Raw genomic sequence first — 7716 nt, 5'->3', positions numbered from 1 at the left:
TGCCTCTTCCTCTTTTGGCTGATTTGCAAATTTGTGTATCACCGACTCAATGAACATGCGTTTGAGTAAACTTCGGGAGTTGGTGATGGACAGGGAGGCCTGGCGTGCTGCAGTCCATGGGGTCGCAAAGAGTCGGACACGACTGAGCGACTGAACTGAACAGAACCTCCTCTAGGGGTAGCTGACTGCTGCCCCCTTCTCAGGCTCTCTTCCTCCCTTTGCATCTGTATTCAATGATCATCGTCTGGAATAGCGTCTCCCTCTAGAGCGCCTGAGGAACGCAGACTGTGCTTTAGCTGGCACTTTTCTTTTTTAAAGCTTGCGGTATAGCTGGCTTACAATGGCGTGTTATTTTCAGGTCACAGCCCAGTGACTCAGTGACACATACAACACGCGTGTGTGTGACGTATGTTACACACACACGTGTGTGTATATATATTCTTCTTCAGATTCTTTTCCCTTATGAAAGTCTCAGTCATGTCTGACACTTTGTGACTCCATGCATTGGAGCCCACCAGGCTCCTCTGTCCATGGAATTCTCCAGGCAAGAATACTGGAGTGGGCTGCCATTACTTTCTTCGGGGGATCCTCCCGACCTGGGGATTGAACCCAGGTCTCCCTCATTGCAGATAGACTCTACCATTTGAGCTACCTGGGAAGCCCCTTTTACCTTATAGGTTATTATAAAATATTGAGTGTAATCTTCTGTGCTATATGGCAGGTCCTTGTTGGTTATCTACTTTATATATAGTGATATGTATATTTTAATCCCATCCTCCTAATTTATCCCTCCCCTGTGCATCTCCCCCTTTGGTAATGGTAAGTTTGCTTCTATGTCTATTTCTGTTTGTTAATAAGTTCATTTGCATCTTTTTTTGTGATATGTATATATATACACTGTATATATGTACATATATACACTGGAATATTACTCAATATACACTGGAATATTACTCAATATTACTCAAACGTAAAAAAGAATGAAATATTGTCATTTGCAGCAACATGGATGGATCTAGAGATTGTCATACTAAGTGAAGTAAGCCAGACAAAGACAACTATCACTTATAAGTTGCCTCTTTTCCACCATCAGGTCCAGCACCGTGTCTAACACACAGTAGGTACTCAGAGGTGCTGAGACTGAGTAGCATCGGCCTAAAGCAGCAAGTAGGGTGCCAGGCAAAGGCACGAACCTGAAAAGCACAGCTCTAGTCTCTACTGCCACTGACTTTTGGAGGGGCCCTGCCCATTTTGTGCCTCAATTTTTTCAAAAGCAGAATGAGAGTGAGTTGGACAATCTCTCTGGATTAATCCAATGATTACGATCTTGTAAGTTTATTAGCTAGTCAATGGGAATTTGCTGTACGACTCAGGAAACTTAACCCGGGGCTCTGTAACAACCTAGAGGGCTGGGATGAGGTGGGAGGTGGGAGGGAGGTTCACGAGGGAGGGGACAAGGTATACCTGTGGCTGATTCACGTTGATATTTGGCAGTTCCGTTCACTTCAGTCCCTCAGCCGTGTCTGACTGTGACCCCATGGACCGCAACACGCCAGGGCTCCCTGTCCATCACCAACTCCCGGAGTTCACTCAAACTCATGTCCATCGAGCCGGTGATGCCATCCAGCCATCTCATCCTCTGTCGTCCCCTTCTCCTCCTGCCTTCAATCTTTCCCAGCATCAGGGTCTTTTCCAATGAGTCAGCTCTTCACGTCAGGTGGCCTAAGTATTTTAAGTTTCAGCTTCAGCATCAGTCCTTCCAATGAATATTCAGGACTGATTTCCTTTAGGATGGACTGGTTGGATCTCCTTGCAGTCCAAGGGACCCTAAAGAGTCTTCTCTAACACCACAGTTCAAAAGCATCAATTCCTCAGCACTCAGCTTTCTTTATAGTCCAACTCTCACATCCATACATGACTACTGGAAAAACCATAGCTTTGACTAGATGGACCTTTGATGGCAAAGTAACATCTCTGCTTTTTAATATGCTGTCTAGGTTGGCCATGTTTGGCAGAGACCAACACAATTCTTTAAAGCAATTATCCTTCAATTAAAAAATAAATTAATTTTTAAAAAAGAATCTTATAATTTTGAGTTTCTAACCTTTCCTTCCCTCTCCACCCTTCATTTTTGAATCCGTCTCCTCAATTCAGATATAGAATTCTTACTGTGGCCTTCGCCAGTAGTTTATTCCAAAGTCAAGATTATTTACTCCCATCTTGGTACTCCCATTGCTGTCTAACCAAGTAAGAGATAACAATTATCTCTACATTCTTTAGTTAGCTGATCGCCACTGGTTCCTCTCTGGCTGGGTTAGAAAATATTTGGCTCATAATATCTGTTATGCATTAGTGTGTTCCTGGTATCTACCAAGAACTTGATAATGTCAGAGGAACAAATGAATGTTAGGATGAGGAGTTTCAAATGATTTTCAGAGGGAGGGAAGGATCATCAAATTATTGTCCTTAACCAAAGACTTCCCTGGTGGCTCAGACGGTAAAAGCGTCTGCCTACAAAGCGGGAGACCCAGCTTTGATCCCTGGGTTGGGAAGATCCTCTAGAGCAGGAAATGGCAACCCACTCCAGTATTCTTGGCTGGAAAATCCCATGGATGGAGGAGGCTGGCGGGCTACAGTCCATGGGGTTACAGAGTCGGACACGACTGAGCGACTTCACAACCAAAGCTAATATAAATGGCTCTTGGTTTTGTGCTGCTCCAGCCACTGCCTACGGCTGGGCCTAAACCCGTCTCTCCTCACCTTTCCCCCGACCTCTACTCTGCATCTCTCCTTCCCTGGTTGGCTGTTTGAAGAGACTTGAGTAATCCTGCAAGATGGACTGACTTCTAGACCTCAATGACATCTTGTCTTTGCAATCATTTAGCTTTGCAGGAAAATAAATTTAAGGCTTTCTCAGAAGTGAGCTGGACACCAAAGCTCTTGCATGTAGCTTTAAATTATATAAATTCTTATAAGTGTCTTTGCATCTGACTACGGGTAAGATATTTCGTCCCTCAGGGATTTTTTTTTTTTTTCCTTAATCATCTCTAAAGTGAAATGTCTGGACCAGACTTTAATATTACTTGAAAACTTTCAAGCAGCCTCTCTGGCTTAAGTCTGCCTGTTTGTGACCGTTGACTCTCCCACTAATTAGCAATGACACCTTGCAAAAGTCACTTTGCTGAGTCTCACTTTCCTGTCTGTAAAATATGACAAGGCACAGCCTTTGTAGAATCATTGTCAGAATAATATAATTCAGATAAACCTGGCATGAAGATTAGCTATGTTTATTACAGAAAAACTCACAGTTACATAAACTAGATTTAATTTAGTTTTGTTGATCTTTTTAGAAGTCATCAGAATATAGAGATCATTACAAAGTCTCAGCAAACTGTGAGGGACATTTGCAGTATGTTTGGCTGCTGGGATCAACTGCACCCCTCTTTTAAGAGCAGCACTCCAATTTCCTTCTAAGAAATCATCTTTCGGGACTTCCCTGGTGGTCCAGTGATTAAGAGTCTGCGCTTCCACCGCAGGGGTCAAGGGTTCAATCCTTGGTAAGGGAACCAAGATCCCACAAGCTGAGAGGTGCTGCAAAAAAAAAAAAAAAAAACAACTTTCTTACCCATCTCTGATTTCATGTTGTTTGAATGACAAGGATCCATCCCAGTTTCACAGGCAGATTACTCAGATCTGACCAATTATAGATGTGCTTTTCCTTGAGTTCATGAGTGATTCTGAATGGCATGTGACCTCATCAGGACCAACAAGACACAGTGGGCCTTTAGCCGGAATGTCCTGAAAGGAGATGCTTCTTCCCACGAAACTGGGCCCAGGAGGATGTGGAGCTGGACCGTGATAGTCTTCTTTCTTCCGGGAGGAGCTGTCACTCCAAGTAGAAGGTCACAAGTGGACTCAGAACAAGGTAGAGAGACACCCCAGGTTCCTTATCTCAGCCAAGCATGCAGGTAGACACCTCTGCCAATCTTTTCAGTAACATGGGTCAGCAAATGCCTTTCTTGCTTCAGTTAGTTTGAGCTTGAATTTGATATGTAATTGACGGAATGCTGACTCGCCCAGGAGCTGGTCTTTTCTTCTTTCTGTGAATTAGGGTTTATGAACCCATTCAAAACTCAGAAAGCAATCATAACCACACACTCCTCTCCCAACCCTACCATCATCAGCCCCGTCGTTTCAAAGGTCTTGCTTCAGCTTCTTTTTTGCCACACAAGCACCTTCGCCAAGTCATCTCGTCTGCAACCCACCTGGTCGCCGCGCTCCTCACCAGCTGCCTCCCAGCGCCTGGCCCCCTTGTTAACGTTGGCTGGTCCTCGACAGATTCTAAGTTGGCCACTGGCGCCTCTTCAGTGCTGTAATGAACAAGTACCTAACCAGTAGTCACCTATTGACTGGTTCTGTCTCATTCTTTCTCAGTGACAAAAATTTGAGTGTCCTGATCCTGTCTGAGGTTGCTGCTGCTGCTGCTAAGTCGCTTTAGTCGTGTCCAACTCTATGCGACCCCATAGACAGCAGCCCACCAGGCTCCCCTGTCCCTGGGATTCTCCAGGCAAGAACACTGGAGTGGGTTGCCACTTCCTTCTCCAAGCATGAAAGTGAAAAGTGAAAGTGAAGTCGCTCAGTCGTGTCTGACTCTTTGTGACCCCATGGACTGTAGCCCACCAGGCTCCTGCATCCATGGGATTTTCCAGGCAAGGATACTGGAGTGGGTTGCCATTTCCTTCTCCAGGGTATCTTCCTGACCCAGGGATTGAACCGGGTCTCCCACACTGCAGGCAGACTCTTTACCGTCTGAGCCAGGTTAGGAGAGACCTCGTTTGTTGACTTTTTGAAAAGCCATGAGCCAGCTCTAATTCAGCTGAGTTAGATGAGAAAGGGAGGTAGCTGCAGAGGCCTCCACTGTTAACTGGTGGGCTCCTTGCTTGCAGAGGTTGGAGAGGGCAAAGGAGAGAGAGTGTGGTTTGATTGCAGTGTAATTTTCTTCCCTCTGGGAGCGTTTCAAGCGAATTCTACCAATGTCAGGGAAGCAATGACTCACCAAACAGTGGGGTGTTGATTTCGGGAAAGAGAGGGGAAGTTCCTGCTTTGGTGCTCACGGACGGCTCTGCACTAAGGTAAGATCTCATGGCCCCGGTGGGACTGACACGTTGGCAGGAATCCCTGCTTTTTGCTGAGCTGGGGAGAGGCGCCGTGTCCCCCGGATTTCAGGGGCCCTTGCAGTCAGAGAACACCGAGGCCGAGCCTTGCCGCGGGGACGCCTCCTGTGTCTCCAGGGGCCAAGCTCCGGGCCCCGAGGTGACGCCTCGGTCCCCTGAGGGCAGAGAGCAGACTATGGCCGCTTTCCGGCCCGCGGCGGTGGCGAGGCGAGGTGAGGAGCGCGTGTGGGCAAAGGCGGGCCGCCGCGGGGAAGCGGCTGTCCGAGGCCGGACCCCCGGGCCCCAGCCCTTCTCTCCCCTCCACCTGCCGGCCCGGGGGTGAAGCAGCCCAACTACTGACAGAGAGAGGGCCGCGGGCCCCGAGAGGGGAAACGGTCACCGAAAACCGCGGCTCCGCAGCCGGCGCTGGTCTCGCGTGAACGCGCACCGCGCCTGCGCGTCCCGGTCAGTGCGAGGCCCACCGATGAGACCCGCACCCGGATGCTTTCCTTCTTCCCTTGCCCTCAGGGTCTTGAGCGAAGACCCGCGCTTTCTGACCGCTTCCGCGGCCTCCCGAAAGCCTGCAGCCTCCCGCTCAGCCTGTTTCCTTGCTGCTAAGTCGCTTCAGTCGTGTCTGACCCTGTGCGACCCCAGAGACGGCAGCCCACCAGGCTCCCCCGTCCCTGGGAGTCTCCAGGCAGGGACACTGGAGTGGGTTGCCATGTCCTTCTCCAATGCAGGAAAGGGAAGTCGCTCAGTCGTGTCCGACCCTCAGCGACCCCATGGACTGCAGCCCACCAGGCTCCTGCGTCCATGGGATTTTCCAGGCAAGAGTCCTGGAGTGGGGGGCCATTCCTTATTCATCTCTAAAATGGTGACGAGGTGCTTACAGACACTTGCGCATGTTTGCTGATACTGAGGGGGTGTTCGCTGTGAACTGTGGTCCGAGGGCCTTGTCCGCCTCTTCTCAGGGTCCTGGCCGTGGGACTGAGGCAAAGTGGGGGCCGGGCCCTAGTTGTCGGCAGCCCCGGAGGCCGCCCCTAGAACGCGGCGCGGACATGCGGCCAGGCCCTCAGCTTCCGGCCTTGGTTGCAGCTCTGGGTGCCCCGCCCAGGGCCGTCCCAGCTGGTACCTCCCGCTTGCGAAGAGGAGGCCTCGGTGCCAGTCCCCAGACTCACTCTGCCTCCGCGCTGCTTGTTTTTTCTCACGTTATTATGGCAAAACCCTAACCTTATTTTAGGGCTTCCCTCGTGGCTCGGATGGAAAAGAATCCGCCTGCAATGCAGGAGAGCTGGGTTCAATCCTGGGCTCAGGAAGACCCCCGGAGAAGGGAATGGCTACCCACTCCAGGATCCTTGCCGGGGGAATCCCAGGGACAGAGGAGCCTGGTAGGTTACCGGCCGTGGGGTTGCAAAGACTCGGACACGACTGAGCGGCTAACACACACCCTTGTTCTCTGCTTTTCCAGATCTTTGTCTGAGTAGGCCGGAGATGGTGAAGGCCGCGCAGAAGGACGTAGTGGAATCACAGGAAGTTGGCCATCGCACGGTCCTGTGGGCCTCCACGCGGCGCTCAGCTCTCTCTCCGCAGGGACCATCACCCTGTCCCAACCTCTGTTCAAGCTCCCACCCTCTGAACAGCTCACTGTCTCCTTCCTGCGCAGAAAGTTGAGGCCATCAGACCGCAAGTTCTTTAAGCTCAGCCGAGTGAGTGTGCGCCTGTCTCCAGAGCGAAGCCCATCTTCACCTCCTCTTCCATTACTGGGGTGGTCCCTCCCCTAAGAGCAACACCTCCTCCATGTGCTTCAGACTCCGCACTTGTCTGTCTTCACAGGGGCCTTACATTATTAATGAGCCCCCTCAGCTGGATCTTTCCATAAATACTTAAACACACGGCTCTCTTCAATCTGTGAAAAAAAAAATTCTCCTCATGTTACACCTGTGTCCTCTTACAGCTTCTTCTGTTTTTCCTCCAAACAGCCTTCTAATCCTTTCCAATTTTCAGGGCTAAACGTCTCTGAAGGCCTGTCTGCACCCGGGGCTCCGTTTCCTCTCCGCCCCACCGGCTCTCTCACGCCTCCAGCCGCACTCGCTGAGATCACTGTGACCTCCGCGCCGTCTAATCCAAAGGCCGCTCCTTCATTCCCCGACTCCGGGCAGGCTTTCCCACCGCTGATCCCTGCCTTCTTCATGGTGACTCCAAGTTGCCGTGCCTTCCTGGATGTCTCCCTCCATCTCTGGCTGAGTCTTTCTTCTCTTTGCAATGTCTTTCCCCCTCTAACCTTCCATCACAGTTTCTCCAGGCTTTAGGGGAGACTTCCCTGCTGGTCCAGTGGTCAGGACCCTGCACTTCCTCGGCAGGGGGTACAGGTGTGTACCAAGGTCCCACATGCCACACAGTGTGGCTACAAAGAAAGAAAGAAAGAAAATTTCCTTAAGGGTTAGCCTTAGACCCTCTTCTCTTCCTTTTTCTACTTTCTCTCAAGAATCTCCTTGATGTACACGGCTGTCATAACTGCCTGATCGGGGATGACTTAAACCTCAGTCTCCAGTGCAGATCCCCC

The 7716-nt window shown here is 50.3% G+C and overlaps 1 long non-coding RNA gene across 2 annotated transcripts; it reads left to right on the top strand.

Annotated features, from left to right (window-relative positions):
• The first annotated feature begins 4760 nt into the window (after positions 1–4760).
• LOC129627369 (uncharacterized) lies at positions 4761–7086 on the top strand. Of its 2 annotated transcripts, XR_008702590.1 has the most exons (3): positions 4761–5132; positions 6394–6541; positions 6622–7086. It is a non-coding gene; the product is annotated as an uncharacterized LOC129627369 (long non-coding RNA). The 2 variants fall into 2 exon arrangements; XR_008702589.1 differs by lacking the exon at positions 6394–6541.
• Positions 7087–7716: the final 630 nt, after the last annotated feature.

Source organism: Bubalus kerabau, chromosome 14 (genome assembly GCF_029407905.1).
Source record: "Bubalus kerabau isolate K-KA32 ecotype Philippines breed swamp buffalo chromosome 14, PCC_UOA_SB_1v2, whole genome shotgun sequence".
Classification (NCBI taxonomy): domain Eukaryota; kingdom Metazoa; phylum Chordata; class Mammalia; order Artiodactyla; family Bovidae; genus Bubalus; species Bubalus kerabau.
Note: the sequence above shows the minus strand (reverse complement) of the source record. Positions and strands in the feature narration are given on the sequence as shown.